General features: G+C 47.6%; 1 protein-coding gene across 1 annotated transcript in view; it reads right to left on the bottom strand.

The window, feature by feature from the left end:
- Positions 1 to 13,927, bottom strand: part of PSMB7 (proteasome 20S subunit beta 7) — a 53,878-nt gene that overhangs the window by 3,718 nt on the left and 36,233 nt on the right. The window lies entirely within an intron of this gene.

The raw sequence follows: 13,927 nt of genomic DNA, 5'->3' as shown, positions 1-13,927 counted from the left end.
ACTTTATTAACAAAAACGGGTGGTGGGCTGGATTCGGTCCATGGGTGGTAGTTTGCTGACCCCCGATTCAAAATATCCGACAATGGTTGGAACCTGCTTCCTGGTACCATAATGGAGAAAAATCAACATCATAGGGAAAAATAACTAACACCAAAACACAATAATAGTTCTGGAAAAATGGTAGCAGAGACAGGGGTGGGACCTCTTGCCCAAGAGAATCTACTGCCTCCCCCACTAATGAGCCTACAAGTTCACTGAAGTAAGTAATTCCTGGAATCACTCTTTTGCCTTCTCCTTTAAGAAGCAAATCTGAGTCTCCAACAGTTTCTGGTAAAAAGTGGATTAACTCATTTCTTATCCAAGGAGGCCTACCACATGTCGGGTCCTGCGCTAGGAGCTAAAACTGCAGGGGTGGATGAAGGCCCAAAGCCCCCGCTCTGCTGGACCTTGAAGTCCAGTGGGGGCACTGGACCCAAGGAACCACAGTGCAGTGTGATAGTGCTGGCGGACAACTGAGAAGGAGCAGTGGGAACACTGGCTGGGTCAGCAAAGCCGCAGAGAGCACTGAAGGACAGGTCACACACCAGGCTCTCAGGAAGCAGGGCAGTGATGCAGAAGGTGGGCAGCAGAGGAGGCAAGGACGAACCCAGGGAACACCGGGTTCAAGCTCTCTATGCAGCAAAGACAAAAATGAACCAATCTCTCAAAGAAGGGGCTCTAACTTGTGCTGCAGCCCCTCCCTAGGCCACCAGGACAATCAAGTCCATAAACATGCAAGCTAAACTAAAGAGCTCACCCAAGTAGCATCCTGTGAGCAGTAAGACTCCCCACCCAAAATTCCAGTCTAAAGTCATCAATGGGCAGATTCTCCGACTTCCAGTCGTGAGATCTGCCTGTCCTAAGCCAGGAAGTGGCATTCCAGTGACATGAGCGCCCTCTACAGACTCAGAGAAGGATGGAGAAGGCTCTGATGGAAGTAGGATCTCCAGCAACCCAGCAGCAAGGTCTAGGGGTTATTCTGATCTTTATTCCACCAGGTTTATTCACTTTCTGACTGGCACCTATGCGGGGCCAACAAAGTCAGTTACTCTCTTGCACATATGCAGCCCAGTAAGAATTTATTCAAACAGGATCCTCTAAACAGCAATTCTCTCCCAAGACTCCCAACAGTCTATGAGGCCAGAGTCAAGGTGAGGGCAAAGGGAGCATCTTAGAGAAGGAGATGGCTGCTGCTGTTGCCACCAGAACAGAGAGCAAAAGCCAACCATGACTTAACAGATGCAACCAATGCAGGCGCGTTCCAACTCCCACCCTGTTTCTCTTCTCTCATCAACAACCCGGGACGGGCATGCGTGCCTGTGCTGACGGCGCCCTGTTCCCCCTGCTCCTGACCTCCGTCTCTTCTTTCCTTCTCTCTCCTGCTGCTTGACTATTTCCTTTGCTTTGTCATCGCTGCTGCTGGTGCCTGGAGCCAGCCAACAGTACCTAGTGGATGTCACAAATCCTGCTGGCTGCAGTTTAAATTTCCCAAATCACTTTCTATCTGGGGATGGGGACGGGGATGGGGGAGACTTAGAGGACACCGAAACAGACACACGATTCCAGACATGTACATCTGATGTCACTCAAGTAGACCCGGCACTCAGAATGCGGGATGCCGACAGTGCCGAGGTTGGGGGTGAGCCTTCCCCCAGTTCACACACATCCTGTCAGTAGGTAAACTTAATAAAGCTTTAAAATGTGCACTTTTGGAATATACATATAACTTTATTCATAAAATTATCATGTGTGGTGTTAAGTGAAAATAAAGGCTTTTAAAAACTGGGACCATACCTTTAAAAAAATTTTCCCCCTAAGCAGTTCTAGGGAAGATACTTCCTCAAGGGAAAGGTCTCCCAAGTCCCTGACTCCCCCCAGTCCTCCCCTCCCCTCTCAGACGCAGGACTCAGATGCACGGACCCTGCATCTCACTGAGCACCTACTACAACGCGCCGAGTTAGCACTCCGACAGTTGCCACTTTCGTCCCTGCCCCTGCCATCTTCTGAGGTTCGTGCTGTCAGAAACTGGGGGAAGAGTCAACGCCTCGCCCAATGTCATGCTGCAGCAGCGTCCAGGGCCAGCCACAGCACCAGGCCAGCTCACAGGTAACGTGTCTCCGTTGTGGGAGGAGGGCTCGCTGCCAAGTCAGGGACAGTGGACAGCAGTTCTCTTATTCAGAGTATGGCACTCCCCAGTCACCAAGGATCTTCAGACCTGGGGCGAGGTTAAAAGGAGGACGGCGGCTGCCAGTTTCTCTTTGGGCCAGCTCCTCTGATGGCCGTTTCCCGGGGCGTGGGGAGCACTGAGCTTCCCAGACTGCCATGCACTGCCGCCTAAACAAACACTTCTACAGCGTAGTCAGACAAAGATCAATACTGAGATGCAAAGTCTTATTTCACATAGCCCCACCCCCGCAAAGCCCTCTCAACACAAATTCCTCTGCTACTGCCTGCCCACCTCTTATACGGTCCATGTCTTCGATACGCACTGACGCTCACTGTGTCCCGGGGCTGCTCTGCACGTCGAACACGGTCCTCTAACCACAGCATTCCCATCCCCAGAACTCTAGACACATATGCAAATATGCTACTGGGCATATTCATACTGTGTTTTCTTTAGAGTAGAATTTCACAATTAAACAAGTCTTGTCTTTAACACGTGCCACCAAATATTTAGGAAAACTATCAAGCAAAACCACAAACGAAAAGCAAGAGGTAGGGAAAACACCACATTTTTGTCTGTCTCTGGCCCACAGGAAATGCAGGAAGCACTGTTTCCTCCTTTGGGATTCATTCTTCACAGGGAAACTGCACCTCCCTTTTTGGAAAGATTCGAAGTGACCCGAAATCCAAGCATCATCTGCCTGGGGACAGCTGCTACAGAGGGTTCTGATGAGGTCCCTGCCGAGCCTGCGACCTCAGCTGGTCAGGACCAGGTGCAACGCTCTCCCGCTGCCAGGTCAGCGTCCGCCCAGGCCAGCTGCTCACAGACCGACATTGCTAATCACAGGGAAACGTGGGTTTGGGTGTAGATGGACCAGGAGGACTCATGCTGGCTACTGGAAAAACGGCCCTCCAGGCCAATGGCACCTTCTTCTCGCTTTGAGATGCTCAATCAAAAGATCACCATGACCCTGGTAGATGAAAATTAGTTGGGGCCCCGGGGTCAAGGTAATCTGGCACACGTGGGCACAGGCAGACTGGGTTTGAATTCGCAGTTTCCTACTCACTGCTGTGCAACCCTGTGCAAGTCACCTCAACTCTGAGTTCACTCTCCTCCTCTGCAATCCAGCAACGATAAACTAGGATTCATCACAAACCGCTACAAGAATTGAATTAAAATATGAAAGGCACCTACTCTAGTTTCCGGCATGTAGCTGTTGCTTAACTAATGGTAACTTACCTAACCAAGCAAGCCTGAGAGCTCCCAGAGACACAGTCTGTCTCCAGGCAGAGGCAGCCTGGACAAAGCCCAGGCCAGGAGAAGGAGGCCAAACACACCTGCTGACAAATCTTCACCCAGTGCTGTGGAGCAGTCCCTATAATAATTAATCCAAGCAAAAAGCACACTCCCTAAAAGTTCAGAGAATATAAAAGGAGCACTTCCTGCTTTATGGCTACAAAGACCAAACTAACCGGGAATATCAGTCCCCTGGGCCGCCCCTGCTTCTTAAATGAGATCACACGAAGAGTGATGTACTGCACGGCGCGTCGGCTGTGACAAGCAGCACTTTATAGAGCTATCTGTTTGTCTCCATCACTGCATCGTGCAATGCGTCCCTGGGCTCCAATGTGCAGCTCCATTTACCGCCACATGACAAATGGGCAGCACTTGTAAAAGGCACAAAGAGGTCCACGCCAGCCATGTAATGGTCACCACAGCTGTACCCGAGTGCTTGAGGGGACAAAACAGACCCCCAAGTTCATTAAACTGACCAGTAATGGATCTTTCAAAAAGTGCCTTAGGAATCATACAGAAAAGGCTAAAATAAATAACTCAGCATGGAAGGCTAATCTGAAATGGTGTTTGATAAATTATTTATAACGCAGACGATTGTCTGCATTTAATATTGGAGCTACTAGTAGCATCTTTAAAAGATGATTTATGTGTTGTAATGCTATTAAACTTTATATTGGCCCACTGCTAGCTATAAAGTCTGCTGAGATTTAGAGAATGAGTTTTAAACTGTCACTGCAACATCATAGGAGATGGAGACCGTATTAAATCTTTACTTTAAACCTGTTATCTAGAGAGTTGCATTTTGTAGACACTCACAAACTGATAGATTACCTCGGCATCCACACGGCGCAGGTCCAAAACAGTGCTGCAAAGAAACTTTTCCACATCACTCTTGTCTACAGCTATAATCGAATTTCTCTTCCCGCTTAAGTGATTTTTAGATTGGGGATGTCACCAGAGTACAATGTAGGTGCCCAGCCAATGGGCACCCTGGACAGCTCAGAATCAAATTAATGCCCTTTAAATAAGCCTCCTCCACCGAGCTGTTCAGTTTCGCATTCTGAACAGTGCCTTACCCTGGGGACAGGCAACATACGACATGTGCATCTGACTAGGAACCTACCATTATTTTTGATACAGACTTGGCATGTGAAAATACATGTATATATGGTAAGTCATTTGAAACCACCAATTTATAACTAAAATACTTTTAATTCTTAAAAAGAATAAAATTGGTTACATACCAGAAAACATTTAATTTATGTAGCTGAGGAGCTGACGTTAAGGGGGTTGAACACAGAAGAAACACTCGGCCCTTCTCAGAGGAACAGAGCCCTGGGGCTCTCCTGGTTTCCAGGGCACTGCGGCGGCGCCCTTGGCCCGCTGTCCCGGCATCACACCATCCTCAGTCCCACCATCACAGGGGTTGGCGACAGCGGCTCTCCTACCTCTGCTCGAGGGGACTGAGGATGCAGGTGGCATCAGAGCTGACCTCTCATACAACTGTCACCGCTTTTCCTACTTGCTACTGAATCTATAAGGACATTTAGTCCATACCAGTCTTCTCCTTTACTAAAAACTAAGGTTCTACTCAGTAGGAACTGAAGCAGTCCGCGTTCATCTCAAGAACATCCTGCACTCTCCCCTGCCACTCTGATCTGAAACGGCACAAGCTGCTGCCAACTCAGGACCTGCAGCAGAGCAGGCGCAAGCCTGGTGCAGCGAGAGCCAGGTCTCGGGGAAGGGCACTAAAACCACGCCGCCTCAGGCAGCTAGCACACTGCTTGGCATGGATTGTCAACATATGAAAAAAAAAAAAAGAAACATCAACTTCAAACGATTCATGGCTCTGCCAAACTAAAAGACAAAATTAATTATGAGATAGAATACTAAAAATGGGAATTCCAAAGCTGCACCAGCCCCAACTGGGGACCAGGGAACCAGCGCATTTCAGGACAGGGAGGCGCCGCAGAGGAGAGGCTTGAACATGGCGACCTGCAGCAGCCTGATGACACACTGAGGCTCCGACTGTGCCACTGATGCATCCTGAAGGAGTCATTCGAGGCTGATGGTTGAATAAAATTTAAAGAGCTCAAGAAGTGTTTAAAACAGTCCCGCCAAAGCAGTGTGCCTCCTGCACGGTGTTAACAGACCTGATGTGTCCCAGCGCGGCCCAGCATTTTACAGTGGAAAAGGTTAATTTAATTTGTTAGGCAGGGCTCTGCAACAAAAGCGAAGGGGTGTGAGTTTCGTTTCCGGCTGCAGCTGTCTGGGTAAACACAGTCCACCTACTCGAGCACCCGGGCACTGTCGGGCGTAATCAAGCTGCAGCTGCTGCGGGGTGTGCCCAAAGACGGCAGTGAACCAGCGACGGTCTCTGAGGCCTCGCTGGTGCCATCACGTTTTTCCTCGTTAACTTTCGATGGCACCCACAATCTGGGCAATGCAAACACGCAGGGCAAATCGGCTTTGAGCGCAGGGGTGACTTAAGGAGTTTTCAGCAGGGATGGGAAGGGTTTCAGCAGGAATGCTCAAGGAACTGCCCGCCTGGCCTGTCCCAGATTCCTGAACGAAGCGAAGTCCGACTGATCAGACTCAGGGCTAGGAGAAGAGAGGACCGAGGCTGCACAACCACAGTGGGCCATGCCAGGCTCTCACGGAGCATCACAGATAAGAGCAGCCCAGAAGAGTTGGGTCACTAATGAATGCAGTACTTACCTCTCTCTGAGCCACAGGCTGCCCAGTAGAAGAATGAGAATAGTGCCTCTGTCCAAGGGCTGTTGGGAAGAATAAAGGGACAAGAATGCCCATGACAGAGATTTTACAAAAAGAACTGTTAGCAACTTCTAGGGTAGAAGGAAAGAGGCAAGGATGTGAGAGAAATAACCTACCATACCCCTGGGTCTAAGCCAATCCCTATGCTACTTCCTTTATCCTCAGAATCACTGCCTGTACAGCAGAGGAAGCTGAAGCTGGCTGATGCACCCAAAGGCACATGGCTGTGTATAAGTGGAGGCCGGGGATCTGTACCAACTCAGTACCTGGCATCGCCAAAGCCTGTCTGCCTATCGCACCACAGGAAAATCAGTGGTGGACCAGAGATTTCACTGGACTCTGAGACAGCGAATAGAAGGAAACACACCTACGCTTCCAGAGGGAAAAGGACCAAGAGAGATGGGAACATATTGCTCTCCACAAGGAGAAGAAATCAGTGTTCGCAGCATATGTATATACAAATATATATTTGCGAGGCTGCACTGAATCAAATATAATCAGAAAAAAACAAGACTGGGTTTAAAGAAAGTGAGAAATATGTTCAACAACCCTCCAAATGAAAACCAAGCTGCCCCAGGTAGTAATAAGATCTTAATAATATTTCTCTCTCTCTCTCTCTCTCTCCATAAAACAATGCAGTCACTGGGATAACTCTGCCAGTATATTCCTGAGATGCTGAAAAGGCTATCACCTGGAAACAGGCGGGGGAAAACGAAGTGAATTTGCTCCTTGGGCACACAACAAAGATAAAACAGAAGAGCACATTCACACTGCGTGCATCCCACTCCGAAGGCTGGGGAGAGAAAGCCCTGCCGAGTCAGGGTGTGTGTGGGAAGGCTATGCTTGGGACCACACTGCGCAATCCTGCTTCTGCAGGCTCTTAAGGGTCAGGAAGGACTGGACAGGTACCAAGGAAGTACAGAGCACCCTTGTTCTAGGAAGTGCAAAGACGGCCACATGTGAAGCCAATTTTGAGTGATGCAAACCCCCTGAAACAAATGCACGGGCAGCTTAGTTCAGCGAGCATTACTGAGGACCCGATGCTAATACTCTGCACAGATACCGGGCCAAACACTGGGGTAAGGTCTGAGCAGACACGGGCCCTGCCCACAAAGAGTGCAGAGTCCAGAGCGGAAATGCAGACGAGCTCACCACAACGGGTGACAGTTTCTCAGAGACAGGCCTGACAGTGGGACTGTGGATGTACAGAGGTCCCATGGGGCACAGGTGATGAAGACTGGGCAGCCTCCTGACACACCAGTAAATGGCAGCCGAGCCACAGGGCAGAAGTGAGGGCAGGTGTAAAGCCATGAAAACAGGAAGGATAAAGGTGCGGTCAGGTAGGAAGTTCGGTGTGGCTGAACACCAGAGAATCTCACGAGCCACAGAGAGCTGGCCCTCCACACTAGCCAGTGGGAAGACATAAACACCTTCAGCTGGTGAATGACGTAGTTAGACCTGTGCTGTTTGAAACTGCAACCTGGGAGCAGCCGGGGAGAAGAAGCCAAAGCAGGGCCAGGACGGCAGGTGATCGCAACACCTAGCACGGGCAGGTGGATGCAGCAGAGGGAAGGTGCAGGGTGTCACCTGGACTTAGGCATCCCTGACCGAACTGGACAAACTTGGCCTTCACAGAAAGGCCTACGTAACTCTTGGCAGCTATTTTTCCAGTGGGTTGATGGGAGACAGAGATGAACTTAATTATATACTCTAGACACTGGTACACTTCTGTGGTAGGCACTCTTACGGGCATCACCACAGAGGGACAAGATAAAGTAGAGCCAGTTTAAGTACACTGAGGTTTTTCTGAACAACCAACCAACCTTAGGCTGGAACCCACGTCTTAGTGCCATTTCAGTGGTGGCGGGGCTCTCAAAACACGCCTGTCTGGCCTCTGGAGTGTGTGGTAGAAAAAGTGTGAGGAACTGGTTAACTATGAAAGCAAGAACCAAAAGAATGTAAAAAAAAAAAAGGAAGCTCAAGGGGAGGGTCTGCCACGTGCAAGGTGAAGCTATGAAGCAGAAGAGGGCAGGCCCAATAACGCAGCAGCTCCTCACAGACCCTGAGGGGCTCCTTGCTCGGATTCTTCTCCGCGGGGCCCCTGCGTGATCACCCATTCTTGGGACCCAGGCACACGCAGCCTTCAGACACACTCTGTTACTTAAAGTTCTTAGGGGGTGTGTTCTCAGAGTGTGTTACTTAAGTTCTTGGGGAGCCCTCCAAAAGGGCATACGTTAACTTCTGGGGCTGACAGATACATTCATTACATCGATCATGGAGGTGGAGATAGGAGCTGGGGGAGGTCAGAGGCAGAGGTGAAAAATTCAAAAGCACAAACATCCTAGAGATCTGGGTGTGAATCTAGTCCTGCTACTTATGAGCTACTTGACTGTGGTAGTAAAGTCATTCAACATTTTAAGTCCCCATTTCCTCATCTACAAAAGAGACCTAACGCCACCTAGCACCAAGACGGTCGTGAGGGTTAAACCAAGGACTTGCACAGGAGACACTGCTAGCGGGGCCTGGTAGGCAGGAAGCACGTGGTGGATGCTGATCTGACCTGATCCTGACCCTTTCTCCAATATTCACACAGAGTTACCAAAACCCCAACTCTTTCAGAATTTCTTAAGCAAGGGGCAGCTCAGAATAATTCAGTACTTCGTTTTTTCAACCCCCAATTTAAAGCAAGTCAATTACGAAAGCAGCAGCCATTATGGTGAAAATGAAATTCAAAGTGATGCCATAAAACGCTGTGCTCACGTGCACATCTCCCACACAGAACAGGCTGCTCCATCAATAAGAAGCGTCCAAAGTGGTGCATTTCCACTCACTATATTTCACCGGAAATACTGCTCCAGAGGAAGGCAGGAAGGAACCTGCATTTACTGTGAGCAGGTCTGTGCCAAGTACTCTCTTCCGCTCACTCTTCCAAACCACCCTATAAGGTGTGCACTACCCGCCTGCCCATTTTACAAACCCAGGAACCGGAGGCCCCGCGAGGGGGAGTGACTCATGGGAAGGCACGTGGCCAACGAGTGGAAGGTCTGAGATCCAACAGAGTTCTGTCTGGCCCCAGAGCCCACGTTCTAGTCATTCCCGACAACAGAACCACCCAGCAATTTGTCTCCAAAAAAGTGATGGTGCTTGTCTAGCCCCAAGATGTAACTGGCAAGGTAAGAGTGGGTTTATGAAGTAGTTTACCTCCAAAATTCTCCCAAAGTTGCAAATATATCACTTGAATAGTGCTACTTTATCATTACATTATTCATCTGGCTTGTTACCCAGGGCAAAATTAAGACCATCCAGATGAATGTCTCTAATACAGAAAGTACACTGGTCAAGTCCCAAAGCAAACAAACACCCATCGAATCCACTGTATCAGCCCAGTGTCCAATATATTGGACATTTCCCTAAAATACACGTATAAAACCTCTTAGCAAACAGAATGAGTCAAACTGTTTTTTAACCATCCTGCATGTCAGTAAAAAAGATAGCATTTAACTGAGTTTTCCCATCAGGCTATTTGCTGATTTTGTACATCTTAATTAAAACTGACCAAAAAAAGCCAAGTGCACCTTAGTTTTCTTTTACCCTTTTGCAGCAAGCAGTGCTGAGGATGAGAGACCAAACTTCTGGTAAGCCAGACTGCAATTCACGGACACAGTCCGCCCGCCAATCCCTTCCCTTCAAGTAATGGCAGAAGCCCATTTTACCGAGGAGTTTTATATTCTGTGAACTAGGGCTACAGGAGTTGCACAAGAGGCAAAAACCTTTGAACCAGACCTCTTCAAAGCCCATGCACGTACTTTCCACCACGTCCTCTTTACTCCTTGACCACCCGATCCCACTGATCTGATCAGAAGAAACCAGTGTATTCGAATGTAACCTAATGAGTCCTCCAATCTTTTTAATATTCTGACACCACCCAAAGTGCCAATTTTAGCAAAACTACATTTCAACTCCACGACAGGATGACAACTACTAGTGTGATCGCATCCCATGGATGCAATGTTCATGGCCAATATTTTCAAAAATCTGTACCAGTAGGTGGAATTTTAAAATATCTATTTAGCACAACTTCGTACCATTTTTAAACATTTTTTGTTTCTGCACAATGTCAGGGTGAGGCGGGAGTGGTATAAATTACCTCCCAGAAACCCACAAGTAACACTGTCTGTTAAGGTTAAAACCGCACCTCCCCTCGGTGTGCTGCTGGGCTCTCATTACGGCAGGCAATCTCCCATTCTGCCATGCACAACACACTAAGTACCAGCACCTCCCAATTACACTGCAACGGAAATCTCAAAGGACATCTGAAAAGTCTACACAGCTCCTGCACCCACTGCCGGAACACGACCATCACTAATGGAATGTGGCAGCTTTCTAAACTAAATATTCACATGCAGGGACAGGGATGCTAAGCTCGGCCTTACCCCACACTGAAGAGCAGATGCTAATTAAAAGGCCACACTGGCTCGGAAATGACCGCCCAGACAACTTTAGACACTGTCTGGAGTTTCGTTCTCCTATTTCCAATGATGTTCCGCTGTCCGAGCTTCCAGGCTCAATCAGAGAGGAAGTTAGAGCAGGCGAGGCCCCACACCCTTGGAAGTGATACCTCCCCTCTGGAATGGTTTCCTGTCCTTCTCATCAGCTTCGTTGCCCCACTCCTTCCACAAACCCAAGACAAAACAATCTCAAGAGAGGAGTCACCTGCTCTGAGGCCATCTTTCGCCCCCAGACAGAGCCTACCAATCCTCTTCTGTGTTGACCTCTACTGTTCGCCCGTACTTGTCACATCGCGACTTCAACAGCTGCTTGTGGGCCTGCCCACCCTGCAGGCTGTAACTGTCTCTAAGAACAGGGTCGTGTCTCATAACCATCACAGAGACTGCCTCTGGCTGGAGATCACCAACACCTGGTGAATGGCACGCAAGGGCACCCTTAGTATCTCAGAAGGACCACCACCTCTCAACATTCACAAAAAGCCTTAACGCCCACTCCCAGATGGATATAAAATGTTCTCTTGCGATGGAGGTACCAAGAAACTTTTGGTTTCTTTGCTCACCGTTCCTTCTGCCTTTACCAAATTTTGTATGTCTCAAAAGTTTTTGAGAAAGCACTTTTTAAAAAAAATCTTCATTGTCCTGGCTGGTGTGGCTCAGTGGATTCAGCACCAGCCTGTGAACCTAAAGGTTCGATTCCCAGTCAAGGCACGTGCCTGGGTTGCAGGCCGGGTCCCCAGTAGAGGGCATTTGAGAAGCAACCACACATTGATGTTTCTCTCCCTCTTTCCTTCTTCCTCCCTCCCTCTCCCTCTCTCTAAAAATATATAAATAAAATCTTTAAAAAACTTTAAAAACACCTTCATAATAGCAAAGTGTATCCAGGGTGCACTCATTCTTACCGTAACCATTTGGCTATTTTTGGAACTGTTTTTACTTTGTCTAGCAAAACCTAGACTTAATATAGGCTGTGAAGTTTAAAAAAAAACTGTCATAATAGTAGTAACGGCTTTGAAATATCTCATCTAAGCCAACTTTATTCTCATGCCTCTTAAGAACTGCCAAGCCCTTCAGATATTGGCAGTTCCATTTATTCAGATCTTCTGATACATAAAATTTGCTGACTTCCCCCCCTTGAGTTGATACAGATATATGAAAACTGTGAAGGCTTTTTTGTTTGTTTTTGGGGTGTTTTTTTTTTTGGCTAGAAATGAAACTTCTCTGCGGGTGCAAATTATAGGGGCATTTTGAAATTACCATATGTTTTAGATCAGAAGGTAAAAACAGCACAGCAGCCCATGAAAACCTTCCAGCCCAGGAAAGCTGACAATTAACTCATTAAAATACAGTTCAAGCCCTCAAGTTTCCCTACTCTTATAGGTAGTGGTCCCACTTACCATTTAAAAATTCTGTGTTAGTGAGTTTACCATTTTTATGTTCATTTACATGTACAATGTAAATGTACATAGGTACCATCTTTAAATATTTAGCCCAAATGTTATTTTAAACTTAATTATTTCCACAGAGCTATTTGATTTAAAAAAAAAATAAGAAGAAACTTTCCCAAAATTCTTAATCACACTTCAGTGTATATTAGCAACGTGTGATGTTTGGCTGCTCCGCTCACCCGAATGCCCAGCTCCCCCGCCCCCGATCCCGCACACCACACAAGCATAATAAACCATGTTAATATTTCATACCGCTGTGAAATATGCTGGAGTATCAATTCAACATCTGCTGTCTTTAGGGTCCGGGAGTCCCGCAGAGACACTTTCAATTTGTAATTGAGTTCTATGCTGAATTAATCAGCAGTTTATCTTTTTTACTAAAATAACGTCTTCACCACTAACCCAGATTTACATTAACAATTTATGCCAAATTATCTGCCAAGGCAAAACTTATAAGAGTCTAAGCTACCATCCGTTACACTCGGCCCTGTATTTCATTTCTTGGGTCTCTCTAACCTGCACATAAGAAGTGGGAAGCCCGTGTTCAGGAGCTTGCAAGCCTCCGAGCACAGATGACCTCTTGGATGCGAGATGCTGCCTCGCTTCTGTCGTAAAATTCCGGGGGTCTTCCCCATGTCCGCTGAAATCAACCACCGTTCTGTAAGTGGTTATGACTCAAAGCTTTTACAAAATGAGTTTTCTAAAATACAATGAAATCAGTGAATAAAAGAACATCTTTTATTTCTTTTCCCAAGAAGCTACGACATTCCACATCTTGGCTTTCCCCGAGTAACAGAAAAAGATAACTGAGCCCTGGCTGATGTAGCTCAGTGGACTGAGCATGGGCTGCAGACCAAAGGGTTGCTGGTTCAATCCCCAGTCAGGGCACATGCCTGGGTTGTGGGCCAGGTCCCCAGTAGGGGTTCATGAGACGCAACCACAGACTGATGTTTCTCTCCCTTTCTCCTTCCTTCTTCTCTAAAAATAAATAAATAAACTCTTCAAAAAGAAAAAGAAAAGAAAACTGTACTTGAAAAATAACTCAATAAATTAAAAAAAAAAAGAAAAGAAAAGAAAAAGAAAACTGAGATAAAGGCCATTTTTGGTGCTTTAAATTATGTCCCCGAGAGCCAAGTTAGCACCCCGAGAGACACTTCGATTTGGGAAGAGATGGAAAAAGAAGTCCATTTTCTCTTTGACACTGTGATGCGGATATTCTATTAGCTGTAATGCTTTCCTTCTAATTCCACCCGTGCCGCTGAAAGTCACTACACATTTATTTCTATTCAACATCGTCCCTGCACCTAGCTCTTGCCTCTCCGATGAAAACGTCTCTGGCCACACAGAAGCCACGTCTTGTCTGCTGGACCCCTGCCGCAGGTGCAGCAAGCGGTGCACTCTGCGAAACGTCTCTCCTCTGCAGTGTGTCTCCCCCCGCATTCCACAGCGGCAGAAAACATGTAAAGTGACAACATTTCAAATGGAACACCTGCTCCAAAGAAATGCATCACAAATAATGACCTATTTACTGCAGAGTTGATGATCCCTTCTTTTCCATCTACTCCGCAGGTGGCTGCACAAGGACCTCCCCCGTCACCCAGAACGGCCTCTCCACACCTCCTCTGGGTCCCGGCACCCAGTGCAACGCCCTGTGTTCCGCTGGTGCTCAGTAACTGCTGACCGCTTCCACGCTGACTATG

This window comes from Artibeus jamaicensis, unplaced genomic scaffold (genome assembly GCF_021234435.1).
Source record: "Artibeus jamaicensis isolate MK-2021 breed Jamaican fruit bat unplaced genomic scaffold, CSHL_Jam_final contig_471, whole genome shotgun sequence".
Lineage (NCBI taxonomy): Eukaryota > Metazoa > Chordata > Mammalia > Chiroptera > Phyllostomidae > Artibeus > Artibeus jamaicensis.
This window is presented reverse-complemented; position numbering and strand designations above follow the sequence as displayed.